The sequence below is a fragment of the Chrysochloris asiatica genome, unplaced genomic scaffold, assembly GCF_000296735.1.
Source record: "Chrysochloris asiatica unplaced genomic scaffold, ChrAsi1.0 scaffold00036, whole genome shotgun sequence".
Lineage (NCBI taxonomy): Eukaryota > Metazoa > Chordata > Mammalia > Afrosoricida > Chrysochloridae > Chrysochloris > Chrysochloris asiatica.
The window spans coordinates 18,471,806-18,494,417 of NW_006408554.1; the positions used below are offsets into that span (position 1 = coordinate 18,471,806).

General features: G+C 37.7%; 1 pseudogene; it reads right to left on the reverse strand.

The window, feature by feature from the left end:
* Positions 1 to 22,612, reverse strand: part of LOC102840295 — a 105,214-nt pseudogene that overhangs the window by 70,698 nt on the left and 11,904 nt on the right.

A 22,612-nucleotide genomic window follows, 5' to 3' on the forward strand; every position in this document is an offset into this window, starting at 1 on the left:
ACAGAGTCACTGTACCAAATGCAAATGGTTGATGTTTAACTGTTTCAAGAGGTAGTGTATGATCAAGAGCCAATGATACTGAAGGAGGAAGACCAAGGTGCCAATTGAAGGAATTGGCAAAGAACAAGGCACCAGGAATTGATGGAATACATTGAAATCTTTCAAGAAAGTGAGATGGCTCAGAACGCACTCACTCTTCTATGCCAAGAAATTTGGAAGACAACTATCTGGCCAACTAATTGGAAGAAATCCGTATTTGTGCCCATTCCAAAGAGAGGTTACCCAACAGAATCAGAAATCATCAGACAATCTCTTTGATATCCCATGTGAGTAAAGTTTTACTAAAGGTAAAAAAGAAACAGCTGCAACCATACATTAACAGAAAACTTCCAGAGGTTCAAGCCGGATTCAGAAGAGGCCATGGAATGAGGGATAAAATTGCTGATGTCCAATGGATCTTGACTGAAAGCAGAAACATCAGAAAGATGTTTACCTGTGCTTTACTGACTATGCAAAGGTTCTATGCTTTTGATTGTGTGGATCATGACAAGCTATGGACAACATTGTGAAGTATGAGTATTCCGGAACACTTAATTGTGTTTATGGGAATCTGTACCTGGACCAAGAGGCAGTGTTTGAACAGAACATGGGAACACTGACTGTTTTCAAATTAAGAAAGGTGTGCAACAGTGTTGTATTCTTTCACCCTACTTATTCAACCTGTATGCTGAGCAAATAAACTGAGAAGCTGGGTTATATGAAGAAAAATGTGGCTTCAGGATTGGAGGAAGACTCATTAACAACCTGTGATATGCAGATGATACAACCTTGCTTGCTGAAAGTGAAGAGGACTTAAAATATTTACTGATGAAGATCAAAGGGCACAGCCTTCGGTATAGATTGCATCTCAATGTAAAGAAAACAAAAATCCTCACCACTGAATCAATAAACAACATTCTTATTAATGGAGAAAAGATTGAAATTGTACAGGACTTCATTCTTCTTGGATCAACTGTCAACACTCATGGAAGCAGCAGTCAAGAAATCAGATGACATATTGCATTAGGCAAATGTGCTGCACAAGACCTTTATAAAGTGTTGAAGAGCAAAGATGTCAACTTGAAGGCTAAGGTAGGCCTGACTCAAGCCATGGTATTTTCAATAACCTCATATGCATGTGAAATCTGGACAGTGAATAAGGAAGACCATAGAAGAACTGATAAATTTGAGTTATAGTGTTGGAGGAGAAAATTGAAAGTGCTATGGACTGCCAAAAGAACAAAGAGATCTGTGTTGGAAGAAGTGCAGCCAGAGTGCTCCATGGAGGCCAAGATGGACAAACTTCATCTCTCTTACTTTGGACATGTTGTCAGGAGGGACCAGTCATTGGAGAAGGAGATCATGTTTGGTATGGTGGAGGGTCAGAGTAAAAGAAGAAGACCCCCAGAGAGATGGATTGGTGGAGTGGCAGCATCAGTGGGCTCAAGCGTGGCAACAATAGTGAATTGTCCCAGGACCAGGCAGTGTTTCGTTCTGCTGTGCATAAGGGCACTATGAGTCAGTACTGACTCGTCGGCACCTAAGAACAACAACACATTTAAAAGTCTCTTTTGACAACCAACTTGGTCTTTTTTTTTTTTTTCCCTGCCTTTTTAATGACTATTTGGTTCCTTCATGTTTAATGTCTTTCATATTATTCTCCAGCTCATCTGGTCTTTGGTTGTTAATATTTAATGCATCAAATTTATTCTGACGGTCTCTGTAAATTCAGGTGGAATATACTCTAGGTCATATTTTGGTTCTTGAGAACTTGTTTTAATTTCATTCAGCTTCAACTTGAACTTGCGTAGGATCAATTGATGGTAAGTTCTCCAGTCAGACTCTGAACTTCTCTGGCTGGTTAGATTGAGCTCCTCTATTGTCTCTTTCAACAGATATAGTCGATTTGATTACTGTGTATTCTGTCTGACAAGATCTACGTATGTAATTGATGTTTATGTAATTTTTAAAATAGTATTTACAATGAGTAAGTTGTCAGTCTTGCAAATTTTATCATGCTATCTCTGGCATAATTTCTATCACCAATTCCATATTTTCCAAATACTGATTCTTTGTTTCTAACATTCTCATTCTAATCACCAGCAATTATTAATGCAACTTGATTGCATATTTGATCAATTTTAGAATGCAGAAGTTGGTAAAAATCTCCAATTTCTTAATCTTTGGCATTAGTTGCTACTACGTAAATTTGACTAATAGTTGTATGAATTGGTCTTTTTTGTAGGTGTATGGTAATACTCTATCACTAACAACAATGTATTTCTGGATGGATCTTGAAATGTTCTTTTTAACAATGAATGTGATACCATTCATCTTCAATTCATCAATCCTGGCATAGTAGACCATGTAATTATCTGATTAAAAATGTCCAGTGTAAGTCCATTTCAGCTCATTAATGCCTAGGATATTAGCCTTTATGTGTTCCATTTCATTTTTTACAACTTTCAGTTTTCTTGGATTCTTATTTTATAATTAGCAAGTTTTGATTATTACTGGATATTTGGAGCTGCTTCTGTTTTTGAGTCAACCATATCAGCTAGTAAAGCTCCTCAAACTTTTGCCCCATCCATGTCATTAAGAACAACTCTGCTTTGAAGAGGTAACTCTTCCTACCTCGGTGTTTTGGTTATTTATAAGGTTTTTTGTTTGTTTGTTTTTAAAAATGTTTTATTGTGAATTATGTGATAGTTTACATGGGAGAACATTAGTTTTACATTTATCCTATCGCATATCATTTCATTGCCATGGTTACAATCCCCTCCATGCATCAACAACCAACCACAGGGTAGGGTATATCCTACAGCCTACCCCCCTATTTATAAGGTTTTAAGTGGCTAATTTCTCAGAAGAGGACCACATCTTTTTTTCTAGTCTGCCTTAGTCTGGAAGCTCCAATGAAACCTATCCACCATGAAGTGACCCTGGTATCTGAAATTCCAGTGACAGTTTTGAGCATCGTAGCAACATACAAGCCAACCACAGCATGACAAATTGACAGATGAATTGCAGTGTTGAGTCTTATATGAAATGTTTATAGGTTTAAATTTTACCTCTAAATTTTGTGTTTTCAATGAATAAAACTCCTTACTTTATATAGTCCAACTATCAATCTTAAATCTTAACCTAGGAAGATTTGTGGTTAGTCTTTTGTATATTATTTTAGAAATCTTTGTTTATTCCAAGTCCATCCAGATATTGTGTTTTTTATTTAGTCTTTCACATTTTGCTCTACTAATTTTTATATAAGTTGTGAGGTAAGGGTGTTGACTCTGACATATCATATAAATGTAAATGGATCAAAGTGTTAGAGATTAAATAAATTAAAATGTAATGAATATCTTTATGGACATGGATTAGAGAACGATTTTTTCAAATGGCATATAAGAAGTCTAATCACAAAGTTTCCTAATTTAACTTAATTAGACTATATGAAATAATGACTTTTATTCACAAAAAGGTAACACTTAAAGGCAAATGTCACAAGCTTTTATTTATTATTATTTTTTTACTGCATAAATGTATGATAGACTAAGAAAAACAACTTAAAAAAATAAGCATATTACATTAGGACAGAATTCTATAAGGAAATTGAAAGTTCAAAGAGAAAGTGGGATAATTTAAAGTTCCATTGTTAAAGCCTGTTTATGTATTTAAGTGGAAGATGATGGGTATTAAATTGCTATGGCATTTACTTTCCACTGTTGTTGTTGTTGTTAAGTGCCATCAGGTCAGTTCTGACCCATAGTGACCCTGTACAGGGTTTCCGAGGGTGTAAATCTTTACGGGAGTAGAAAGCCTCATCTTTCTCCCGTGGAGTGGCTGGTAGTTTCAAACCACTGACCTTAAGGTTTGCAGTCCGATTTGTAACCACTACGCTACCAGAGCTCCTTTCCACTAGATACATTCAAAAGTGTAGTTTTAGTTTTATTTGAAGCGGTTCTGTGTCAGTCAATTTATCTAATCTGGAATGACATTTCCTAGAATTACCCCCCTGCATTGTTCTGATTCTGGATGTGCCAGAAATATGAGTGAGATTCAGAAGACAGAAGTGAAATATCAGTTGTCATGCTCCGAATTTCGGGCAGGGTCACAGGCTCCACTGTTTTTCCACATCTGAAACATTAGCAGACAAGAGAATGTTTTGTTTGACAACTAAGACATTGTTGGACTGATGCACATCAAGAAAGAAGGGGAAAGATATAGAGGCTTCGAAGCTGGCACTACTGCAGTAACCATGACCTAGAAAATATACTTGGGGAAAGACAGGCCTCGCTGGTCTTAAACCTGATGTGGCTGAGAAATCATGGACATAGCCAAGTAGTTCAGGAAATGAAAAGGCGGAGGTTTCTACCTTGGGGAAGAAACACTAAACCTGGATTGTGAAAATAAGGGACATTGTATTTTTGCTTTTCAAAATCATACCCGCTATATTTGTTTTAAGGAGCTCTAGTAGCTTAGTGGTTATGAGTTAGGCTGCTAACTTCAAGGTCAGCAGTTGGAAACTACCAGTTGTTCCGTGGAAGAAAGATGAGGCTTTCTGCTCCTGTAAAGATTTACAGCCTTGGAAAAAATCTATGCAGGGTTGCTATGAGTCAGAAATGACTTCACAGCACACCACCACCACTACCATATTTGCTTTATATCATAGTCTTTTATATTTTATTGAGCCAGGCTTAATAATGAGTGAGTTCTTTGGATTTTATTGTATTGGTACACAGAATTTTGCAGTCAATAGAGTTTTGCAGCTATGTGACTTGTTTTGCTTTTTGGTTTGTTTTTACAATTCTGCAGTATTAGAATTAGATCCTGTGTATCTGTTATTCTAATGATATGGTTCACACACTTGAAGTGCTCCATGCTAAAGCAATGCAATTGACTAGGATAAAGATCACTGGATATGTGAAATTGCATCTGTGTTTCATCCACTTTAGAAGCTTAAATGGCCTAGCCATTATTTTTCTCTTTATTGTGCCAGACATTTATATTCTCATTCTTAATATTTAAATATCTGTGCTCTGGTTTTAATCCAGTGAGTCATTATTGTATGTTTATTTACTTATTTAGAAAGAATTTTATTGTTATTCTGTATTGTTGGAAAAACAGGCACTAGAAAGATCTCTCCCAAACTCTCCAAATGAGTTCCACTTCCTACAAGCTAAGTGACTTGGGGAAAAAAATTCACAGTTTACTCATTTGTGAAATGAGGACAGTGGCTGCCTTGTAGGATACCATTGCCCTAAATGAGAAAATGCCCATGGAGTGTGGGACCACAGAGAGCATACAGTCAACAGCAGGTGGTTATTGACATTATTTAGACATTTATTTTATGAATCGGAGCTGCTAATCTCATGGGCAGCAGTTCGAAACTACCAGCCAATCTGTGGGAGAAAGATGAGGCTTTCTGCTCCTGTCAAGATTTACAGCCTCAGAAATGCTATTATACAGGGTCGTTATGAATCAGAATTGACTCCATGGCACATAACCACCACCATTTATTTTGATAACACTCTCATTAACTATTGATTGCTTAAATTTCCAAAAGCTTTATTTAATTTAGGGAAACATAATGATTTGTGAGAAAACCCACATTCTTTCCCTTCTAGGTCTTTGTAAAGAGTTCTGAACTTGTGTTTACTTTAATTATCTCGTATTTAGAGAGAGAGGAGCTAGTATAGAGGAAGGGGAATTTATCAGTCCTCCACATTTTGAAGCGTAGAGGTCTTATCTTCTACAAGTGTTGTTATTCTGGAAAGTTAAACTTCCCATATAAAGTTATTGTGCCAGAAGGAAATAAAACTTAGAGCAGATCCAATTATGGGAGTTGGTGTCCAGTGGGGATACCAGCTCTCTCTCTCTCCCCAGGGCTGGAGTGTCAGGTGGCAATTACAGGAACATATGGGCCACTGAGTGTACACATAACAACCTTGTTCTCCACTTGTTTAGCACCGTGTTTTTGTTGTTCTAATTATTATTTTTTTAATTATTGAAAATCATTACTAGCATCTATTGCCAAATTTCCAACACCAGAAACAGAAATTTAATGCTTCCTAAACTGTAGTTTCAATAACCTCATATGCATGCGAAAGCTGGACAGTGAATAAGGAAGACTGTAGAAGAATTGATGCTTTTGAGTTTTGGTATTGGAGGAGAATATAGAAAGTGCCATGGGCTGCCAAAAGAAAGTGCCATGGGCTGCCAAAAGAGTGCTCCTTGGAGGCAAGGATGGCCAAACTTTATCTCTCATTCTTTGGACGTATTATCAGGAGGGACCAGTCACTGGCGAAAAATACCATGTTTCATAGGGTGGAGGGTCAGAGAAAAAGAGGAAGACCCCAGGGAGATGGATTGTCAAAGTAGCAGCGTCAATGGGATCAAGCGTGGCAACAATTGTGAGGTTGACCCAGGACCAGGTAATGTTTCGTTCTGTTGTGCATAGGGTCGCTATGAGTTGGTACTGACTCGATGGTACCTAACAACAACAACAACGAACAATGACTTAGCTTTTGAGTGACACTGCTTTCTGTCTCTTCTTTTCTCCCCCACCAGCATGGACACTGAAGGAGATTTCTTTCTCTTTCCTCTCACTTCATGGGATTCTTTGTAGATAATATATGTCCCTTTTGTGACAAGTACCCACAGTGTCTTGTTTCTAATGTTTCCAGTGTATTTCTTTGCAGTGATATCTTAATTCTGGCCATTCTGAAAGTTCCCCTGGAGCTTGCTTACTTTAGCAGTTTCTCTTTGATTCTTGTGTAGGGGAACCTGGTTAAAGTGTCCCTTAGGGAAATTTAAATAAGTATCTATTACTACTTTAGTTTTAAGGTGACTTTTTTTAGTTCTTAGGTACAAGAATTATATCACCTTTACAAATATCCCTGTCAACACTACCCTTTCATGCCAACTTTTTAGTTTCGATTTTCTTATATTTAGAAAAAGTAGCTAAAATTTCCCCATGACTTTAGTCTCCATCTTTAATAGTACATTTTCTATTCTCTTTTAAAAATACTCAACCCTTTTAAAGCACACAAATTGTGCTCTATTTTGTTAAAGTACCTATAGCATTAACCCTTTTGCTAATCTCAGCAATTTAAAAGGGTGGCTGCTTAAGACTATCAAATACAGTTTGGCTTTATGGGAGCCCTTTCAATATTTTTTGCAATTTTCCAATTCCTAACTGTTCAAACTCACTGGTGTTTCAAGGTCTTTGTGTCAGTATTGCTGGGCTCAGTTGGAGGATCATTTTACTATGGAGAAACAAGTTTGAATAAACAAACTCTGATAATTTTTTTTTTTTTCAGCTATTCTATATTCTAGAGGGCCTTGGTAGCATAATGCATTAAAATCTGGGCTCCTAACTGTAAGGTCAGTAGTTTGAATCTTGCAGTTGCTCTGAGGGAGAAAAATGAGGCGTTCTACTCCCGTAAAGATTTATAGCCTTGGAAATCCAGTAGAGGTTCTGTACGAGTTGGAACCAACTTGGTGAGCACACAACCATCACCACCACTTCTATATTCTCTTTGGCTGCACTTTAGGCTTTTGTTCCTTTCCTGGATCAAACTCTCTGGGATCAAATGTCTCCCATATTCTGTGCTGAGAATGTCTTTCCAAGTTATAAATTTATAACAGTAAACAATATTTAAATAATGGAACAGAGACTTGTAAAATCTCTTTTGGGTCTATGAGACAATGGAATGAAAGGAAAAATTATGTTCAATGAAGTAGGAGGCTAAAAACAGCTTTAATAATCTGTGTAAATAGCTAGAACTTTCCCTTTCATTATTCATGTTTTTCCTACAATATGTCTATCATTCTCAGTTAAATCTAGCCAATGTTTTACTACTCTCAATGAATCAAGTGACAAATACTCATCAGTCCTAAAGATTTTCCTTAATTCACTTTAAGATATACTTCTACAAATTTGGACACTTCTTCTCTGAAATATAAATTCACTTATTTATTTACAACTTCTATTATGATTTTAGAGTCTTGGTGTGGCCCTATAGGATAAGCACTGGACTGCTAACCACAAAGTTGGTGGTTCAAACCTACCAGCCACTCAACTCAACCATACCTAACAGCAACATTATTATTTTAGTTCACATGTTCCTAGGACAATCATATTTTTTTTAAAAGTCCATATCCTCACTAATATTTCTTTGATAATTATTTTCTTCTCTATGAATTACTGTTAAAAATAAAATGGAATATAATCATATAATTTCCTAGACTAAATCCTTTTATTGGCTACATATCAGCTAGCAGACTATCCAAATTAGTATGAAAGATTCAGCAAAAATGCGAGAAGATATCAATCCCCTCATTTTGCACACACGTGTGTGTACACTTACGGGCAGATTTCTGTACTGGACAAGGGTTGTTATTGTTAGGTGCCGTGGACTCAAGTTCAACTCATAGTGGACCCTATGTAGGTTTTCCCAGGTTTTAAGTGTTTACAGGAGCAGAAAGCCTTATCTTTCTCCCATAGAGTGACTGATAGATTTGAACTACTAACCCTGTGGCTAGCTCCAGTTTGTAATCCATTATGCTACCAGGGCTCCTTGGGCAATGGTTACCATTAGCCTTTTCTGGCAAGTAGAAGAGTAATTTAGAATAATGCCATATGAATGTTGGCATTTTCCATGAGTGCCTAGATGTGAAACAGGTAAGACATCACTGTTGTTTCAGAAAGATTTTCATGGTCCCTCAAAGACTGGTGTTGCTGTGGGATAAGCACTGGACTGTGAACCACAACGTGAGCAGTTCAAACCCACCAGCTACTACTAGGAAACTCTATACAGGGTTGCTATGAGTCAGACTCAACTCAGCAGCATTTAACAACAATGACTGACCTACTGCTCCCTTAGTAAGATGAATATACTCATAATTTCCTGAATAATCCATGTTTTCTTCCATGTCTTTTTAAAGATCCTGTGGTTTCCCCAAGTTTTTGTGGCTTTTAAAATATTTTCCCCTGTATCTGAGATATATTTCCTTTGTTCTCTTCCTGATGATATTCCTTCCTATAAAATCATGTCCACATACTCTGACCTGCTCTTCTTCATTCCCTGAGATATAGTCAGCCTCTGCTTACTTTTCTTTATAAAGTGTATCACTTTATAAAACAATGTTCTTTACTTCAGTTTGTATAATTACATGTCTGGATCATTTATTAGAATGTAACATCTGTGTTGGGAAAAAGACTAAGTCTTACTCATCTCCATATTTGTGGTTTAACACACAAAAGTCTTTGAAAACTTTTTTTTTTTTTTTTAATTTGAGTGACTGAACCAATAAATCAATGAAGGATCAACCATTTATAATTATGTAAATCTCTAAAACTAAACAATAATATATTGGCTCTGGATAGGTTAATGACCTCAGAACAAGAACAGATGAGAAAAACCACAGAATCCTTTTACATATTTAAATGTCTATAAGAGTTGACAAGTTAGCAGAATATTGAAAGAATCCAGAATTTCATCAGATGATATGACACAAAGAAGAAAGTGGAATGTCAACAAACTGTCTGTCAAGTCAGATTGGAAGACATTGAAATATATTAAAGGAGCTAAGGATTTACAGCCTCAGAAACCCTAACCAGGGTCACAAGAGTTGAAACTGACTCCATGACACTTAGCAAACAACAAGGAATGTAAAACTAACCAAATAAAGATCCTTACTTGGAGTGATGTCTTCTACTGAAGTCTAATGTCACTCAATTCCTTGTGCTGTGGGCTTCTAGATAAACCATATTTGTAGGATATAGATTGAAAGTAACCCTGTGATGCAGTGGTTAAGGAGCTCAGCTGCTAACCAAAAGGTCAGTGGTTTGAATGCACCTGCTGCATTCCTAAAGATTGTTGTTATGGTTGTTAAGTGCCAAGTGAGTTCTGACTCTTAGCCACCCCACACAGAGCAACTGGTGGGCTTGAACTATTGTTGTTGTGGTTGCCAGTTCAGTGCTTATCTGACAGCTCCATAGCAGGACAGCCTTGGAATTCCAATGAGGAGTTCTACTCTGTTCTTTAAGTCACCATGAGTCAAAAAAAAAGACATGATAACTGATTTGGTTTGGGTTTGGTTTTTGGAAATAAATCTTTTCTTGTTCTAATTATAAAGGTTAGCAAGTTATTGGAAAGTGAAAATTCCCTTAAATTTAGATCCTCTATTCCACCTGACCACCACTTGTCTGTCGGTTTTTCATACTGTGGTGGCTTGTGAGTTGTTGTGATTCTAGAAGCGATGCCACTGGCATTTAAAATACTAACAGGGTCACCCATGGTACACAGGTTTCAGATGAGCTTCCAGATGAAGAAAGACTAGGAAAAAAGGAGTGATGAACTACTTCTGAATATTTAGTCACCTTATGAAGAGCAGAGAAACACTGTCAGATATAGTGCCGGAAAATGAGCCCCTCAGGTTGGAAGGCACTCAAGATGTGACGGGGGAAGAGCTGCCTCCTCAAAGTAGAGTTGACTGTGATGATGTGAATTGAGTAAAGCTCGTGGAAGAAAAGCCCACATGACCTTCATTTGCTGATGGGGGACAACTCAAAATGAAGAGAAACAGCTGTAAATGGTAAGGTGGAGGGTCAGAAAAAAAAAAAGAAAGCCCCCCAGCGAGATGTATTTGCAAAGTGGCAGCATCAATGGGCTCAAGTGTGGCAACTATCGTGAGGTTGGCCCAGGATCAGGAAGTGTTTTGTTCTGCTGTGCAAAAGGTCTCTATGAGTTGATACGGACTCGATGGCACCTAACAACAACAACAATTCCAGCTGAAAAACCTTCATATGTAGCGGCCTGAAATTGCTTGAGATATTTATCGGAGAAGTGCTTTTCCAATGCAGGGAATTGACTGGAGAGATGAGGAAGTTAACCAAACCCATACTGTTAATGCTTTTTTATTTATTTTTTTTGATGTCCAGACACAAATTTTGTAATCATTGGGATAATCTGAGTCTATTTGTCAGTTATTTGTGATGCTTCATATCATCACATAGATTATGATAGAACTGGCAGATTAACCTGGTAAATCCAATTCAAAATTTGAATTGGGTACATGATTTTGCTCTTGTGATTTTAGGTTGACAGAGTTGACATCATTTTACTACATTTGCAAACTACAATGCATTATTTAAGAGAATTAATCCGTTTGTGACCATGGGACATATCTTTTACCAACATTTTCAGCATCTGTTTTCCTGGGAAACTGTAATCCCAGTTATAGTGCATGCTACCATCTAGTGGGAATTTGAAGAGCTGCGTGAATATGAAGAAAGGGGCCTCTCCCTGCCAATCCTGCCACTGGAATCCAGTTGGGACATATCAGTATGTGCCATACATAATTATATTACAATCCATATTATCTCAAATAAATTTCCTGTCCCTTGATTTAAGCAAGCTTTCCATTACTTGAAATACATTTTATCACAAAAATTCTTATGCAGAAAATATTTTGGTCATGAAAAATTAATTTATATACAATCTTACTTTATTAGACTTATTAGATTTGCTTGAATAATTTTTAAAAAGTGAATATTTTCTTTATTAGAGATGGTATTTAAAATGTTTTAAAAGTGATAATTACTGTGAATTTATGAATGTAGAGTAAAGTGTTTCAGGACTTTAATGAGTTTAAGTTTCAAAAGAAACAGATTGTTTAAAGGATTTTAGACTATTGATTTAAAATGGAACAAATAGTAATTGAAGGTTTCTTTTAAATTAAAGAATTTACTAGAATTATGAAGCATACTGAAAGTTGTATATGTGTGGTTGAAAAATTAAAACCTGTTGCTATGGTCTCAATTTCTACTCATGGAGACCTGACTGGACAAAATAGAAGTGACTTATATGGTCTCCAAGGCTGTAAATATTTATGGTAGTAGATTGCTACTCTTATGGAGTAGTTGGTGGGTTTAAGTTGCTGACCTTTCTGTTAGCAGCAGTTGAGGATTTAATCACTTCACCAAGTTTAGTGCTTAAGGGGAACAACAACAACAACAAATGCTTTAAAGTATCTGTCAAAATGATTTAAAACCCTGAGTGGAAACAAATAGACTTTTCTGTGCAAAAAAGTCTCTGTCTTGGACATAAAAAAGTGCACGGTGAAAATATTCTAAAGAAACTGTTGAGCGTCTGGGGAAGATAACGGAATATGCAGATGCACTGAGCCAGTCTTCTGCAACAAAGACCTGAGAAACCAAGTGAAACAGATAAGGATGGTGATCCTGGAACCCTGAGCATCAGAGGATGTGCGACTGGAAGAGACGCTTCATAGAAGCAGTGAGAGAGAAGAGAAAAATAGGTGAACTGTGGGCTGTTGTGGAGCAGCAAGGACACCTTGAACTCTTGCTAGTGGTTATTGATACAGTGGTTTATGGGTGCAGGACATGACTGGAGGTTGGCCACAATGGGCTGCAATTCTTCCTTTTCTCCATGCCCTCCTGGTAGCTGGACTCATGGTCAGGCCCCATCCTTGTCAACCCAGCAGCCAGTGGCACTGCCTCCTCTGCAGCCTCGGATTTGTCTGGGTTGGGTGCCAGGCATAGTGCCATGGCTTCTGGAGGCCCATGGACATGCACTGAACTTTGCTACACAAATAGTGACGAGAATTGTGTTCACACTTCCAGGTTCTACCACATCCACCAGAAGACAGGTGGTGAGGGCCTGAGAATAGCCTGTGAATACACCAATATACAATCACCACCTAAATATAAATAGACACCACAATGTCTCAGAGAAAATAGAAAATTTTAGCTAACACAAATAAACAAGGCAGAGTGTCCAACAAGTCACAAAAATACTAATTAGCAACTTCAACAGACTGTGTGAAAACTACATATGAAATCAAGGAAAACAGACAAAACTATGAAAATACTCAGGAAACAAAATGACAAAATAATTGAAAAAATGGGACCAACACAAAACCAGAAATTAGAAATACAGAAGATTAATACTAAGAATTCAGAAATTAATAATATACTGAAAGGGCAAATAATTAGAACTGAATATACTGAAAGCCGAATTACTGAGCTTGCAAAAAAAACTCTGAATATTCATCCTTTAGAGGATCAGAAAAAAGAAGAAATCCAAAGAAAGTCTAAGATTTATGTGGGACACTACTATGGGTCGAAACCGACTCGACGGCACTTAACAACAACAACAACGACAACCAACAGGAACAATTTACATATGATAGGAATTCCAGAACAGGCCAAGACAAGAAACCCACAGAGATTATTGTCCCAAAGTTGTTGGAATAAAACTTCAATGACAACAACAACTATCATCAAGAAGTCCTGGTGTGGCGCCGTAGGATAAGCACTCAATCACAAGGCCAGTTTGAACTGCAAGGTCCATGGTTCAAACTCACCAGCCACTCCTTGGAAACCCTATACAGGGTCACTATAAGTGGGAACCGACTTAATGGCACTTTGCAACACAACAAGGCCACCATGAAATGACTAGAAGATTGCTATTCAAGAACTTGAATGAACTCAACCTCTAGACTCCAAAAATAAAACACCGAGACATACCAAATGTTTCAAACCCAAGGAAAAGTCCTGAGACAAGCTCAGAAAAAATGAAAAGGTTTCCAAAAGGTAGACAAAGCTCTGATTTATCAAAAAATTTCCAGGTGAGAAAACAATGGAATGACATACATAAAACTCTGAAAGAAAAGAATTGCTAACCAAGAATTATAGCCAGCAAAACTGTCCATCAAAGATGACAATGAAATTAGGTCATTTTCAGACAAACATAAATGTGTAAAAAAGCTTTTGTAAATCACCAGACCAACCTTACAAATAGTAAAGGGAATTCTTTGGACAGAGAATCAGCGGTAGCAGGCAACAAACTTAGACTAACATAAAACAAACCTGTAAGACTGAAAATTGAGAACCAGAGATACAGCTGTAACCACAGAAAAATAAAGTAAAACAGGGACTATTGTAATTATAGAATTTCCAAATGAAAAGGAAGTTAAGTAGATTTCAAGAAAATAAAATAAATAAGAATGAACCTAATTGTAATCTTTAAAACTAGACCAAGCCTTAGCCCAGCTCTTACCCTTAATGCCACCTAAGTCCTAACCATAACTGTAACAATAAGCAAAGTCCTAGAACTAGCCTTGTTTCTGTTGTTAAGTGCTGTCAAGTCAATTCCAACCCATATCGACTCTGTGTAGGGTATCCGAGGAGCAGCTCGGGAGCTTGAACTGCTGACCTTGTAGTTCAAATGGCTTTGCAGTCTGACGCATTAACCCACAGCGCCACACCAGGACTCCTAGACCTGGCCATATTCCCAACCCTAACCCTCACTCTTTGCTCCTGCCCACTCCCTCAAAAAAAAAAAAAGTAAGAAAACAGCTGTCTGTAGTTGTTTGTCTCTGGAGGAAGACATAATCAATATGACAGCCCAGTTTTGACTTTAGGGTTAATAACTTAGTCTTTGGTTTTCTTAAATAATAAAGAAACAGACTTTCTCTTTCAAAAAAATGGTGTTGGCACAACTGGATATCCACATGCAAGAAGGAAGTCGGACCCCTTCCTCACACCACATATACAAAATTAACTCAAAATGGATTAACTACTGAAACATAAGCTTTCAAACCATTAAACTCTTAGAAACAAATACAAGGATACGCTTTCATGAGCTTGGATTCAGTAGTATATTCTTAGCTATGATATTAAAAAATGTGAGCAACCAAAGAAAAAATAGAGTTGGGGGTTGCACAACACTGAACTTTATCAAGATTAAAAACTATTATACATTAAAAAGCATTATCAAAGAGGAAAGGCAACCTACAGAATGGAAAAAACACAATCCTAAGTCATATGTGAAGGGGCTTCAAAAGTTAGTAGAAAATTGAACTAAAAGAAAATGAATTATTTCCATAAACTTTTTGAAGCCCCTTGTATATGTTAAGGGTCCAGTATCCAGAATATACAAAGAAAACTTACAATTCAACAACAAATCTGTTTTAAAAATGGAAAAAGAACATGAATAGACATTTATAAACAAATGGCCAAGAAGTGCATGGCAAAATGCTCAACATAGTCACTGTTGTTATGTGCCTTAGAGTCAGTTCCAACACATAGTGACCCTGTATAAGGTTTCCGAGGAGCTGCTGGTGAGCTTGAACTGCCAACCTTGCAGTTCAAATGGCTTTGCAGTCTGGCACATTCACCCACAGCGCCACAACCAGGACTTGCTCAGGGAAATGCAAATCAAAACTACCGTTGAGACACTACTTCACACCCACTAGGATGGCTACAATCATAATTCTTTAAAAGCAAAAGAAATAGTGATAATAAGGATATGGACAAATTGGAACCCTATGTACAGAGCATGGTAGCTTTGTAGGATAAGCACTGGACTGCGAACCACAAGGTCAGTGGTTCGAACCCATCAGCCACTCCATGGAAGAAAGATGAGGGTTTCTGTTCCTGCAAAGATTTATAGCCTTGGAAACCTTAAAAATGGCACTATGAGTTGGAACCAACTTGATGGCACTTAATAACAGTTAACAAAAACATATATTGCTGGTGGGAATGTAAAATTGTATAGCCACAGTAAATACAGTTTATGGTCTCTTTGAAAAACTGAATATAAAATTACCATATGGCCAAGCAATACTACTCCTAGCTAGATGCCCAAGAGGAATGAAAACATATGTATACACATAACCTTGTGCATGAATGTTTATAGAAATATTATTCAGATAGGCAAAAGGCAGAAACAAACTAAAACATTCATCAACTGAGGAATGGATAAAACAAAACGTGGTACATATATACAATGGAACATTATTTAACCATAAAGAGGACTAAAGTATTGAGTTGAACCTTGAAAATATGATGCTAAATGAAAGAAGCCAACCTCCAAAGGTCACATTTACATGAGATAATCCACAATAGGAGAATTCATAGAGATGGAAATCAGAGGGATGGTTGCTAGGGCCTGGGAAAAGGGAAAAAAGAATAACTGTTTAATGAACGTAAGGTTTCCCTTTGGGATAATGAATGCTTTGAAACTAGATAAAGGTAATGATTGCACAACATTGTAAATATATTCAATGTTACTGCACTGTTCCCTTTAAAATGGTTAATTTATATTATGTGAATTTCACATCTAATAATAATTTTAAAAGCAAAGGAACTTTAATGGGAAAAAACAAACTTAATTTACTTTTCCAAATAAATACTAGGATGAACGGTAAAAGATGCAAATACAGAGCAAAGAAAAGGAAAACAAAGCGTGTAAGTGCAAACTGAACAGTCTTTTCTCATAACAGTTCATCACAAAAATGGTATGCTTTTGATCATTTTCATGTAGCTTGTCTGTTCACTACAGTATTTAAAAGCAAGTCCCTGATAAAATCTGTCCTTGAATTTCTACTCTTTTGAGAGTCAGCAGATCAGAACAGTCCAGATCATCTGGTTGATGTTTCAAACCATCCTGAAGTTCCCAGGAAGTGATTTTCTATGTTTGCTGTTTCTTTTGCCAGAGATATACTTCTCCTGGCCCTTTGTCTCATAGGCACCTCTCCATCCTTTTGGTCTAGGCACACAGATGCCTTCACTTATTGGTTGAAAGCCTGGAATGCTCTATCCCTGTTGGTGACAGAGAAGCACTGCCTTCTGCTCAGGGGTCAGCATTTCTGAGACCCAGCACATAAGACCAGGAGGCTCTCTGGGTATTCCTCAGTTCTTTGAATGATCCAGGAAACATCAAAAGAAAATGGAAGGAATACACAGAGTCGCTGTACCAAAAAACAACATCAACAACAAAAAAACAAACCCAAACTGATTGGTGGACAACTATTTCAAGAGGTTGTGATCAAGAATCGATGTTCCTGAAAGAAAAACCAAAGCTACACTGAAGACATTGGCAAAAAACAAGTCTCCAGGAATTGACAAAATACAAATTGAAATGTTTCAACTAAGTGATGCAGCACTGAAGGCACTCACTGGTCTGTGCCAAAGAAATTTGGATGACAACTACCTGTCCATCAGGTCCATCATATTTGTGCCATTCCAAAGGAAGGTCCCAACCAACAGAATGTGGAAACCATTCAACAATACCATTAATACCACATATAAATAAATTTTGTTGAATATAATTCAAATATGATCACAGCTGTACATTTCTGGGAGTTGCCAGAAATTCAAACTAGATTCAGAAGACAGCTTGGAAAAATACCAGAAAGATGTTTATTTGTGCTTTATTGACTATGCAAAGGCATTCAACTCTGTGAACCATAACAAATTGTGGATAACATTGTGAAGGATAGGAATTCCAGAACACTTAATTGTATTCATGAGGAACCCTGTAATAGAGGCAGCTGTTAAAACAGAACAAAGGAATACTGAATGGTTTAAAATCAGGAAAGGTGTGCATCAGGGTTGTATTCTTTCTCTTTCACCATCCTTACTCAATCTGTGGAGTCCTTGTATGGCGCTGTGGGTTAATACATCACACTGCAAAGCCGTTTGAACTGCAAGATCGGCAATTCAAGCTCACCTGCTGCTTCTCAGAAACCCTATACAGGGTTGCTATGGGTCGGAACTGACTCGACAGCACTTGAAAACAATTCAATCTTTCTGCACAGCAAATAATCCTACAAGCTGGATTATATGAAGAAGAACATGGCATCAGGATTGGAGGAAGGCTCATTAATAGCCTGTGATAATACAGATGGTACAATCTTGCTGGATGGAAGTGAAGAAGATTTGAAATACTGACAAAGATCAAAAACTACAACCTTCAGTATGGATTACATCTCAATGTAAAGAAAATGAAAATTCTCGCAACTCGACCAACAAATAGCATAATGATAAATGGAAAAAATACTGAAGTTATCAAAGACTTCATTTTCTTGGATCCTCAATTAATGCTCATGGAAACAGCAGTCAAGAAATCAAACAGCAAATTCCTTTAGGAAAATCTGCTTCAAAAGACTCTTTAAAAGTATTAAAGAGCAAAGATGTCACTTTGAGGACTAAGGTGTACGTGACCCAAGCCGTGGTATTTTCAGTTGCCTCATAAACATGTACAAGGAGCTCTGGTATTGTACTGGTTACGAACAGGGCTTTAAACCTCAAGGTCAGCAGACTGTGCTTTGAACTGCACAGTCAGTAGTTCAAACTCACCAGCCCCTCCTCTGAAATGCTACACAGGGTTGCTGTGAATTACAACCAACTTGATAGCACTTAACAACAATATGAGATCTAACTAATGAACAAAAGCAAAAGATTACCAAGGAACCTTAAGGAGTAGTTAGTTTACATTAATGTAGGACTGCCATTCAGTTTGGCCAAGAGGATCAGTCTCTGCCCAAAGCCGAAGGGGCCAGGCTGTCATGTACAAGAGGCTGAAGAATGAGGTCTGCCAGGCCAAGGGTCATCACTCAGATGGACTCAATGTCAAGGGAGCAGAGTTATCATCCCAGTGAAGCCCTGGACTGAGGGATCTAAACCCAGAATACAGAGAGCATGCCAACACAAGAATCTGGAGGACAAGGCCATTGCCTAGATGGTCTCAGAGAGCAGAGGAGTATTTTCAAGCCTTGAGAGCTAATGTAAATTCATCTTCCGGGTTTGGGACTTGCTTGATGTTTGTTATCCCTTCTTTCCCTCCAATTTCTCCCATTTGTAATGAAAATGTCTACCTTATCCCTGTTTCACCATTGTATTTTGGAAGTAAATGATCCTCTGTTTTCAAATGAAGAGGAATTTTGCACCAGGATGGGATATGCCTAACATCTCACCCATATTTGATTTACATGATTCAGAAAATATGATTTTGGACTTGGAGTTGACTTAAATCTTTTGGGATAATATGATGATGGGTCAATGTGTTTGCATGTGGCAAGAATATAAATTCTAGGGAACCAAAAGGTAGAATGTTGTGGACTGAATTGTGTTCCCTCAAAATACCGGCTGTAAATCCTAACCTCTATTCCTGTGACTAGAGTCCTGGTGTGGCGCTATGGGTTAATGCACTGGACTGCAAAGTTGGTTTGAACTGCAGAGTTGGTGGTTCAACCTCACCAGCTGCTCCTTGGAAACCCTATACAGGGTCAATATGGGTCAGAACCAAATCGACAGCACTTAACAGCAACAACATTCCTGTGATTATAATCCCATGTTGAAAAGGGGTGTCTTTGTTATGTTAATGAGACAAGATTAGTGTAAAGTATGTTTTAAATCCGTATGTTTTGAGATATAAATGAGATAAAGAAACAAGTTGAGATTGGGGGGTCACGGGGAGAGATAGCAAGGAACATGATGATGTTCCAGGAGTAGAAGCTGTGATAGACGAAACTGTCGTAAAGCCTGTACTCTGAACTCTGACTTTTGACCTCCTAAACATTTTGTTAAAGCTACACACTGTGGTATTTCTGTTATAGAAGTGGTGGTGGTGGTGGTGGTGTGTCATGGAGTCAGTTCCAACTCATAGCTACTCTGTATAGGATTTCCAATGCTGTAAATCTTTACAGGAGCAGAAAGCCTCATCTTTTTCCTGCAGAACCGCTGGTAGTTTTGAACTAGCTGACCTTGAGGTTAGCAGCCTGACTCATAACCACTACTTTATCAGAGCTCCTTGCTATAATAGGACTAGATAACAAAGACAGGCACTTAAGGATTTAATGCATATTCTGTGATGAAGATGATACGGCTAATTTTATTCATGTCAGTTTGTAGTTTTCGTTTTAAAGACAATTAAACTTCCTGACTTACATGATGTAATTTGGATAACCTTAACTGGGTTAATATATCCCAGTTTTCCCATGTGGGATGGGGAAGTCTTTGTGAACATAACTCACTACCTGCAATTGCATTAAGGAATATGGTGCTGGATATATGAAGATTTGCCAATTTGTAGCATTGGTGATTCTTATACCAAAAGGAAAAAAATATGAACAAAAAAGTGTTTTTCCTATAATACAGAAATCAGGCTCCTTTCCATCAAAGTGTGTTTCTGAAGGTGCTCCTGGTGTGGGGCTGTAGGATAAGCACAGGACCATAAGGTTAGTTTGCATCACAAGGTTGGCAGTTCAACCCATCAGCAACTCCTCAGAAACTCTATACAGGGTTACTCTAAGTCGGAACTGACTCGACAGCACTTAACAACAACAACTAATATAGATATTGACAACTAGCTTTTTTGTAGCATCTCAGCAACATTATTAAGGAGCTCTGGTAGAGTAGTGGTTTGAGTCGGGCTGTCAACCTCAGGGTCAGCAGTTTGAAACTACCAGCCATTCTGTGCAAGAAAGGATTTCTGCTCCCGTAAGGAGTTACAGATTCAGAAACCCTATACATGGTTGCTATACCAACTCCATAGTACATAACTAACTAATTAGCAACATTATTACTAACCCATGGTTACCTGAAATGAAGTACCAACTATATTGTAAGCACAGTAAGCATGTATTTACTTGATGACGTAATCTATCATTGAGAAAGGAAACTTTAAATTATAAGGTTGCACGTAATTGTAACATTTTTTTTCTCATCATACACATACTGAATATACATTTGAGAAATCACTGAAAACACAGAAGAGTACAAAGAAAGAAGTTAAATCATCTATTTTCTTACCAATATGTTTACCTTTTAATTTATTTTAATTTGTTTTATTTTTGGTTGTTGAACATACAGTAATTCAAGTTTCTACCTGTACAACTCAGTGACATCATTTATATCTTTTGAGTTGTCAATTATTCTCAGCCTCCATTTCCTACTCCATTGAAGATTAATTTGGATCCGAGAGATCAAGATCTTTCAGAAGAGCTGCAAATATTGACCATTTATAAATCAATGCAGAAGAAAATATTATGGCTCCAATTGCATTATGGAATGGCCTCTAGCTATGAGGTCTATGCATAGGATTGCAGTATTAGAGCTGTCAGCACCTTTGAGATCCCAAATCCCTACCCTATATTATATAAATGAGGAAATGAGACCCAGAGAGGTGATGTGATTTGCTGAAGGTCATAGAGATAGGTAGGTATTGGCAGAGTCAGGATCACTTTCATTTATATGATTTCTAACATCCAGTTTCATGTGGAAAAGAAAAGTAAAACTCCCTTGTTGTGTTCATATCCTCTGTCTGCAGGAGTCAAATTTTAGTCAAAATTTAAGGGAACATGAGGTTAGGTAAAAAAGTATTACTACAAAACTCTAGTCACCTTTATTAAACAACAATACAAAAATGTAAAGCTACTGTTTCACAACATACTCTCCTTTCCCTCTAGATCTATATATTTCCAAAGACAGCATTTCCATCTCTCTAATGTGGTGCTATAGGATAAGCACTTGACCACAAGGTCCGTTTGAACTGCAAGGTTCAAACTCACCAACCCCTCCTTGGAAACCCAACACAGGGTCATATGAGTCAGAACTGACTTGAAGACACTTAACAACCCTTCCCCCAAGAATTCTGTGCTCTTCCATTTACAACACATCAAAATGGCTATTTTAGTGTCCTTGGAGGACTCACTCAACTCATGTTCCTTTTAAAAGTTCTTTGAATTTTGTGAACAAAAACAACTGTGACAGGGAATACCACGGCAGAAGGGAATATGGGGAAAGGTTTCCTAATGAAATTCTCATAGGACAGCCCTTCCTACCCTGGAAGCATTGTCATTATGGGGCAGGGAGGGGGAATCCTCCACATAATTTTCCTGTTTGTTTTTTTAGATCACCAATACAGTTTTCAATTTTCTTACAACTTCTTCATTATAAGCACTTATAACTGTTCTAGGTCCTTCAAGACAATCTATAAAGATCACCCGCCTTTGGAGTCAAAACAATAGTTACCATAACCTTCTGAGATGAACTCACTGTTTTAAATTTAACTGGCCTAAACGTTTCCCTTAGAAGTCACAGGTTTGATAGGAGCTTGTTTACTTTTTAAGGCACTGTTCCAACCATTTTTGAATTATCTTCAGCTAAATTTTACTTAAGGAGCTCTGGTAGCGTAGTGGTTACGAATCGGGCTGCGAACCTTGTCAGCGGTTCAAAACTACCAGCCGCTCCGCGGCAGAAAGATGAGGCTTTCTACTCCCGTAAAGATTTACACCCTTGGAAACCCTGTACAGCGTCGCTATGGGTCAGAACCGACTCAACAGCACTTAACAACAACAACAACAAGACTCAAAGTATCCTTTGTAGTGTAGCTGGTTATGTAAGGGCTGTACACAGCAAGGTCAGCAGTTCAAATTGACCCGCCATTCCACAGGAGAAAGAAGCTTTTCTGTTCGCATATAAATTTGTTGTTAAGTGCCTTTAAGTCCATTGTGACCCATAGTGAACCTCGAGGTTGGCAGTTCAAATCCACCAACCACTCCTCAAGAACCCTATACAGGGTTGCTACGAGTCGGAACCTACTCAATGGCACCTAACAACAACAACAACTAATCTAAACAAACAGGACTCCTGGTAAGGCGCTATACTCCAAGGCCGGTTTGAACTGCAAGGTTGTCACTTCAAACCCACCGGCCGCCCCTCAGAAACCCTATCTAGAATTGCTATGAGTCAGAACCC